Genomic DNA, 8,538 nt, shown 5'->3' on the forward strand with positions numbered 1-8,538 from the left:
GCGATACCGGTACCGGACAGCGGTACTGAGAGAAACTGTGCATGCGCCATGTATTTTGCAGGCGCCATGTATTTTGCATGCGCCAAAAGGGAGACCAGTATAAAGCGTGAGGGCGGATCTATGTGTATTATATATCTATGAGCCATACTTATGATTTGCTCAAATATGTATATTTAAAATTAAATACAGAATTATGTATAAGTAGTTTAAAAGAAAGCTTGAAATAAATAATAAATAAAATTTTTAATTTAGGATTATTTGTAACGGATCCAATTTTTTCAATTTTTATAAAATTAAACTAATTCCACTCATTGATAAAACTGTAAATAATGATTGTTAAATATTGTTAAAGAATTTAAAATAATAAAACAATCCAATGGATTGAAAAAATATTTAAATATTTATTAAAAATTTGAATTTGAACGAGGATTGACATTGACCGATGATTTCAAAATAAATATGAAAATATTATATAAAATTATTTTTCATGTATTTATTTTTTAATTTTCAGCAATAAGGTACAAAGTGTTTTTTTTTTTTAATATGAATATCAGGGATAATATTTTTTAAAAATATCAAACTTTCTACGATGATTATAATAATTAGACAACGAAGGGTGATTAGGGCAATATGGTTTTTTATCGTTTTTTTATTGTTGGAACGTGTATTGTTATTTGGATTGCCCTAAAAAGTATCCATCTCCGACTCTGACTTCGCATTTATTTATTTTTCTTAATAATGTATACGAATATTTTATTATTTTACTAAATACATAGAGGCGCGTGTTTTCTTTTTTTATAGTTTTGCACATGTAAAAAAACGCTAGCATGCCTGGCCTACATATGCTATGGCACCTAGGCCAAAAGTCACCCCCTGGAGTGCTTACGGTGATATTTTATCTTTGTATTGACATAGGTTTGATAGTCGTTAACGGCGATTCCCATATTTGAAGAAATATAGAAAAACTTGTATTTACTATATTTTACTTTATTTTTCTGATGAGGCTATGATATTTTAGTTGAATTTTTCAGTACGTGACGTATGATATGTGCAGTTAATTTTTGCCCCCCTACCAAATACTTTTTATATTATTTTTTGAAAATCTAAGTATTAAGTTTTTTGTGTTCGTCTGATCTATGCCTGGTCAAAATCACCCCTTTGAGTGTTTTCGGTGATATGTTTCCCTTACATTGACATATGTAGGTTTGACAGTGATTCCCATATTTAAAGAAATGTAGGAGAAACTTGTCGAAATGATAACAATGGCCTGAAGAAACGCCCTTTCCAATTGGAAACCACGAGAGCGTGCATGGTGTATGATTCAGTGTCTTTGCGGCTTGACAATGACTCAACAATACCCAACGAATGCAGATTTTTGTTTTATAAGTTTCATTATTGTTTGAATACTAACCACCAGACGACGTACAAACCACCTAGGATTATAATATAATATTGTGATAATTAATATAATCTATATAATAAAACATATAATACTAGAGACGGGATTTTTCGGGATCGTCTGGCGCACTGTATGTAATCCTTGTTGAGTACGGTCCGGTCTAAAACAACTCTCAAAACCTTTCATACATACAAATATAGTACGATATCTCTTCAAATTCAAATTGAAATCAAGCAAAGAGTCATTTACAATCGTCACGATCGGCAAAAACGCCTTTTACGTTGATTGTGAATCAAAATTACCGATATATATACGTATGTATGTAAGATATTATCTTATCAAAATCAAATATAACCATAAATAGATACTATCTATAAGTATATTCTATGAAGATGAGCTCATGACTGATTAAAATATAACGGAAATGATATAATCGTATATCTATCTATATATATGTATGTATGTATATCTAACCATGAATTGAAAATAAATAGCTTGCATTTTTTGATTTAATCAAGTCTCTCATAGTCTGAAATTGAAAATAATTCAACCATTCTAATATTCATATTTGTATTTAGTACGGCGCTATATCAAACGTCAGCTGATTGGCAATCATCTGTTGATATGAGCCCGGTTTACCACACGATTTGTTAACTGACAGCTCTGTTTATTGATTTAAATTATCAAGGTGAAATGTTGTATTATACTGTAACGTAGATATTAGGTATTGGTGCTCGTGGACCACTGGCTGGACCATCACTAATCGCCTGATCATGCGTTCGCGCCAAAAAGGCCTCGACGTATGAACAAGCTGTATACAACAGCCAATAAGGTCTCGCGATCCATCGACCAATGACCAATGAGTACACGACCAACGACCACAGCTGAAAATTTATATTTGTATTTTTGATGTACTAACTTAGTATTTTTTTTTTTGAACAATATTTTATTATTTTATTTCGACCTATTTAATTATTTTTATATCTTCTTGATATAAAAATAATAATAATACTAGTGTTATGCCCGATGAAATATTATCACATAGGCGTGTAGCAAATTAAGTTATTAAATAAAAAAATAAATAAAACAAATGTGTCGGCCCTATGTTCGATCCGCACGCAGTCGAATTTTTTTTCAAATATTTAATTTTATATTTATATTTAATTTTTTAATTTGAAAAAAAAAATGGTAAAAACTACCTATCTACCTACATATAAAATACCAATAGAAAAACAATATTAATTAATTAAATAAATTTTCAATAGATGACGGTAAATGCTCAGAGACTTTGCGCCGTCTATAAGCTTAGAGGAAACATTGGTATCAAACAGTATGTATAGAAGTTTTTCTTCTTTTGTTATTATATTCGTACTAGTGTTGTGTACCCGATGACATAACATTGCATGAGTGTTGGCATATTAAGTTATTAAAATAGTAAGTAAAATCGTAAGTTTCGATTCGATCCGCACGCGGTCGATTTTTGTCAAATACTTTTTAAATAATAATTAATAAATTAAATATTTTATTAGATGGCGGTAAATTTTCTGCCAAGAGGAAACATTGGTAGCAAATAGTATATATAGAAGTTTTTCATTTGTTATTGTATCGTATATAAGTTTTGGAAGTGGTTTAGCTATGAAGTGCATATGCATGTCGAATCGAAACGACTATTATAGTACGGCGAGTGTTATCTCAAACAGTAAGACACACAGTCACACAGACAGAATAGCGATAATATATATATGATTATATTCGTACGTTTTGTTAGAATTATTTTAGCTGCGACGTACATATGTATGTATGTCGAATCGAAACGACTATTATAGTACGGTGAGCGTTATCTTACACAGACACGCAGCAAAGTAATAAAAAAAATTGAACATAATTAGCCAACCGATAGTAGAACTTTTGTCTTGTGTAAGTTTCCCTACATTTGCGCCTAATTTGTATCGAAAATGCTCTCATAGACGATATGTGTGAACGCGTATATATATTTAATTAACGAATTTTGTTTTTATATTCCTTATACTCCTCAAATACACGAAGATAAAGTCGTGGGTTGGTTACGTCCGAATTTTTTGTTGCGAAATGCAAAAATTCGAACCACAAGAGCCCCCCCCCCACTCATGGGTCCCAAATCCATTTCGCTCTTTGCACATTCATACATGTCCTGTCCGAGTCGGCAACGTAATGCTCTTTGTCTGAGGGAATATTATATTTAGCGTGTCTTTGATACGATTTAAATATGTAATCGGAGGGGGGGCGGAGCGAGGCGGGGTACAGAAGGGGGTGCTCCGCGGTAGAAAGGGGGGTCGGGGGGCCGAGTCCCGGGGCGTCCGCCCGCGGGGGCCCCCAGGGAAATCTCCCGGGCGCTCCTGTCGCGGCCTCCACGAGTTTTATGGCCGGGGCTGCCGCTGCACTCGCCCTGTTTTTCGACAACAAACACTTCTTCCGGTCTTCCAGTCTCGCACTTCCTCGTCAGCTCCAGCCAGGGTCCCTGGGGATCCGTGCCCGATCCTCGGGAGGAAACCCTCCTATCGATCCTGCAAGCTATGGTACACGTGTGTATATTACAGTCTGAACCGTACCGTATTTATTTATTTTATTATAATTTTTGACAATGCGAAATTTGTCATAATATCGTATACTAGTGTTGTACACCCCCCCCCCCCAAAAAAAAATCAGATCATTGACTTTTCTATATATATATTTTCAATCGAAGTGATAATATTTAGAATATCTATAATTGATTTTTTTCCCTTCTATTTTTAATATATGTAAATGAAATGTGCTACAATTACAATGAAGAAACCAAATATAGACATCACTGGTTTTTGGTGCTATTTTTCAGCTAAAAAAAGCTTTTAAAGCTTCAAATAGGTTTAGAGTGCGTTCTATTGCAGGCAATAGTGATAGCTAAAGCCCGGACCCTGAGGGAGCCGTTTATTGTTCAAATGTTGTAAATGCATTGTGAAAGGTTTGCCGAACCTTTTTTACAAAGCATTTACAACAACTGAACAATAAACGGCACGCTTCCGGTCCTACCTCTAGTGATAGCCACAACCTACAAAATTTAGAACTTATTGACTTATTATTTTAACTTTTTTCATTTATGTATTAGAGTAACGCCGGGCAATTCATCTATCAAAGACATTCCAGACAGATATTCCGTTATTTTACTTTAAAATACACATCAAAAATTGTTTGTTTATTTGAAGATTACGTTGAGAAGCTTTAATTAATTGGGGCAGCTGATTAAGTGGGCCAATTTTTCTTATTCCCAGAATTTACGAATATTAGAAATTTGTGTTTTGAAGATTACGGTAAAATCTCTCAATGGTGAAAGTTGACCTTGATCTAGACATATTATAAATACTCCCTAGTAGATAAATTTTAAACCAAATAATATTTACTTATAAACACTGTAGTTTGACGACATTTTTTGACAAATTTTGCATATAATTTTTAGGTTAGTTTTATATGTAGTTACATTTTTTTAGGCTAGATTCCATACTTATTTTAAATCCAGGATAGTACAATGCGTTTTATTTCCGGAAAGGTTTTAAGCATACAGTCGGCGTCTTTTAATATTTATTTTTTTTAATTTATACCAGGAAGGCCTAACAGGTAGCCCCATCTCGCCTTCCTGGCCAGAAACATTGTACATTTGATACAAGTATTATAAATTGTATATGTACATATCAATTAACATCCACAGAGACATCTATTGTCAAATTTGTAAATTTGCAGCATTTTATACAATTCAGTGAAATTCGTGATTGCTGAAAACTCTAAAATTGCGAGAAAATGGTTAAGGTTGCCAATTTGCAGGAACCGTTTCAATGAAAATCAGATAAATCGGCAAACTCTGATAGGAAACGATCAATCACAAATCCAAGGTCCGTCCAGCAGAAACCAGTGGGATTTGAACCCGTTACCACTCTGGTCAAAGCATTATATGCTAACCACTAATCTATTCTGCTGGTATATCCAAGGTCTAGCCAGCAACACCGTGCCAAGAAATTAACCCGTAACTCTTTAGTTGAAAGCATTACACAATAATTGATATGTACACAGTTAGCCATAGTGTTGATTTAGGGTGACTTGTCATAATTGGGCTAGGGATTCGGGCAGATAATTTTGCTATGGTTAATTTCGTAGAAAAACCATTTTTACAAGCTTTTTTGCATTCTTGCTTTGAACACTGATATTATGTAGGTCTGGCGAGCAAAAACCAGTGGTATTTGAACCCGTGACCACTTCGTTCAAAGCATTATATGCTAACCACTAGTCAATTCTGCTGGTCATCTTTATATATTATATATTAGCCAGCAGCATAGCTCGTTCTGAGAATCTGAGAATATGAGAATATCTGTTGTACTGCTGATCATACTTGGATATTTGTGACTCCAGGTCGAGCGTTTCCTATCAGAGTTTGCCAATTTTTCTGATTTCATTGTTTGAAACGGTTCCCGACTAAATTGACTAAAAACCTTCCTACCTACTGTGTCACCACTATTTGAGTATGTTTAATGTATACAATAAAATTTATATACAATTCATAGATGTCTCGTTAATTTAGAGTTTTCAGTATCTCGTAATTCAGCCACTTGTGTAGTAAAAATGCCACATTGTTTGTAATTGGCCAGGAAGGCGCATTGGGATTTATCTTGGATTTAGTTTGTCATGGGATCCTTGGGCTTTGATTCCTTAGCCTCACGTAGAAACAATCAACTTGGTAAGCTTTTTCTGAAAATTCTAAGAGGTGAATGTCATCTTCCTGAAGTTCTGGGTAACCTTAAACTTTGCGTACCTGGGAAACTGAGAGAATTTCGCTCCTGATCTCTATTTCTGCCAATTCGGGCCAGAACTAATGTGCTTGATGACTCATCCCTTTCAAGAGCCATTCGATTACTTAACTTGCTTTCTGGGAGCCTTGATGTTTTTACTGCATCATACAGTTCTGTCAGGCAGCATATTTTAAATGGCTTCTAGCTACATATTTACTCATGTTGTTATCATTTTGTAATATTATTATTTAGCATAATGTGTATGTATGTTGGTTTTATCTTTATTTATATATGTATGATATTATTTTATTTTATATCTTTATTCACGTTATCTTTAGATTTTAGTTTATCTTTATTTATGTGTTTATGTGTATATGCATGTATAATGGCGTATTAGGAATTCCTGTAATGCTACAATGGTCCAAACTTTAAATAAATAAATAATGTGTGTATGTATTTGTATATACATATATATATATATATATATATATATATATATATATATATATATATATATATATATATATATATATATATATATATATATATATATATGTATCATCATTTACAGCCACTCGCCATCCACTGCTGGATGAAGGCCTCTCCAACACGCTTCCACCCGTCTCTGTTTTGCGCAACACTCATCCATCTCACCCCGCACATTTTCCTAATTTCGTTCACCCATCTTCCTTGCGGTCTTCCTTTTACCCTTTTGCATTCTCTCGGGTACCATTCAAGCAATTCTTTTGTCCACCTTTCGTCCATCCTCCTAGCTACGTGACCCGCCCATTGCCATTTCAATCTCTTCACTCTATCCACTATGTCCACTACTCTTGTCATACTTCTCACCCACGTGTTCCGCTTTCTGTCTTTTCTCGTTATGCCAAGCATACAGCGCTCCATACTTCTTTGAGTGCATTGGATTTTATGTAGCATCTTGGTGTTCAGTGTCCAAGTTTCACATCCATACGTCATCACTGGCAAAACGCATTGATCAAAGATCTTTTTCTTCAGGCAGAGTGGCATTTTTGATTTAAAAACAGCATTCATCCGTCCAAATGCACTCCATCCTAATTTCATACGTCTCTTTATCTCTTCATCTTTATTACCAGACATGTCAATTATTTGACCTAAATATAAATAATTATTTACTACTTCTACTGGTTTATCATCTAATGGGATGCTATCAGGCATGCAATACCTATTGAACATTAGTTTAGTCTTATCTACGTTAATTTTTAATCCTACTTTTCTACTTTCCCTGTCCAGCTGTGTTAGTCTGTTAAGTAGGTCAGCTGAATCACGAGCTATTAAAACTATATCGTCTGCGAACCGAAGGTGACTCAAGAAGCGACCGTTGATGCTTACTCCGGCTTTGTCCCATTCCAAGTTCCTGAAAACTCCCTCAAGCACCGCATTGAATAACTTGGGCGAGATTGTATCTCCTTGTCTTACTCCTTTTCTTATGCTAAATCTATCTGTACCTGAAAAAATTTTAACCGAAGCTGTGGCATTCTTATATATTGCAGCTAACAGCCCCACATAGGGTTCCGGTACTCCCTGTGTTTGTAGAGCGTTAAGTACTGCATTGTGGCTCACTGTATCGAAGGCTTTCTCATAATCGACGAAACCTAGGCACAATGGCCGTTGATATTCGTTGGCGCGTTCGATTAGTTCGCTAACTACTTGGAGGTGGTCCATTGTACTGAAATTTGCCCTAAATCCTGCCTGTTCTATAGGTTGGTTCTCGTCGAGGATATTCTTCAGCCTTTCTGTAATAACCTTCGTGAAGAGCTTGTAGACCGCTGAAAGTAAACTAATGGGTCGGTAGTTCTTGATATCGCTTTTATCACCTTTTTTGTGTATTAAGATGATAGTTGCGTTATTCCATCCTTCTGGTATAGCTTGGTTCTGGATGCATTTGCTGAAAAGCCTAGCTAAGATATTATTTAGGGGGGAGCCGCCACATTTTAGTAAGTCAATGGGAATATTATCTTCCCCTGGGGTTTTAAGGTTCTTTGCAGTTTTTAGCGCGGCCTCTACTTCGCTAGGCAATACTGCAGGAACCCTTTGGCCGTTTGTCGATTCCAGAGCGGGGGATTGGCCGTTGTCGTTCTCGTATAGTTTTGCATAGAACGTGTAAACTCTGTCTATGATTTCTTCTCTATTCCTAATTATTACTCCGCTCTCTGATCTGATTGCGATCAATTGGTTTTTGCCTAAGAAAAGATCCTGTTTGCACTTTTTCAGGCTACGGTTATTCTTAATGGTACTTTCTATTAACTTGCTGTTAAAATCCCTGACATCCCTGACTATTCTCTTTTTAATTTCCTTATTTACTAGATTGTA

Source organism: Arctopsyche grandis, chromosome 6 (assembly GCF_051622035.1).
Source record: "Arctopsyche grandis isolate Sample6627 chromosome 6, ASM5162203v2, whole genome shotgun sequence".
NCBI classification, from domain to species: Eukaryota; Metazoa; Arthropoda; class Insecta; order Trichoptera; family Hydropsychidae; genus Arctopsyche; species Arctopsyche grandis.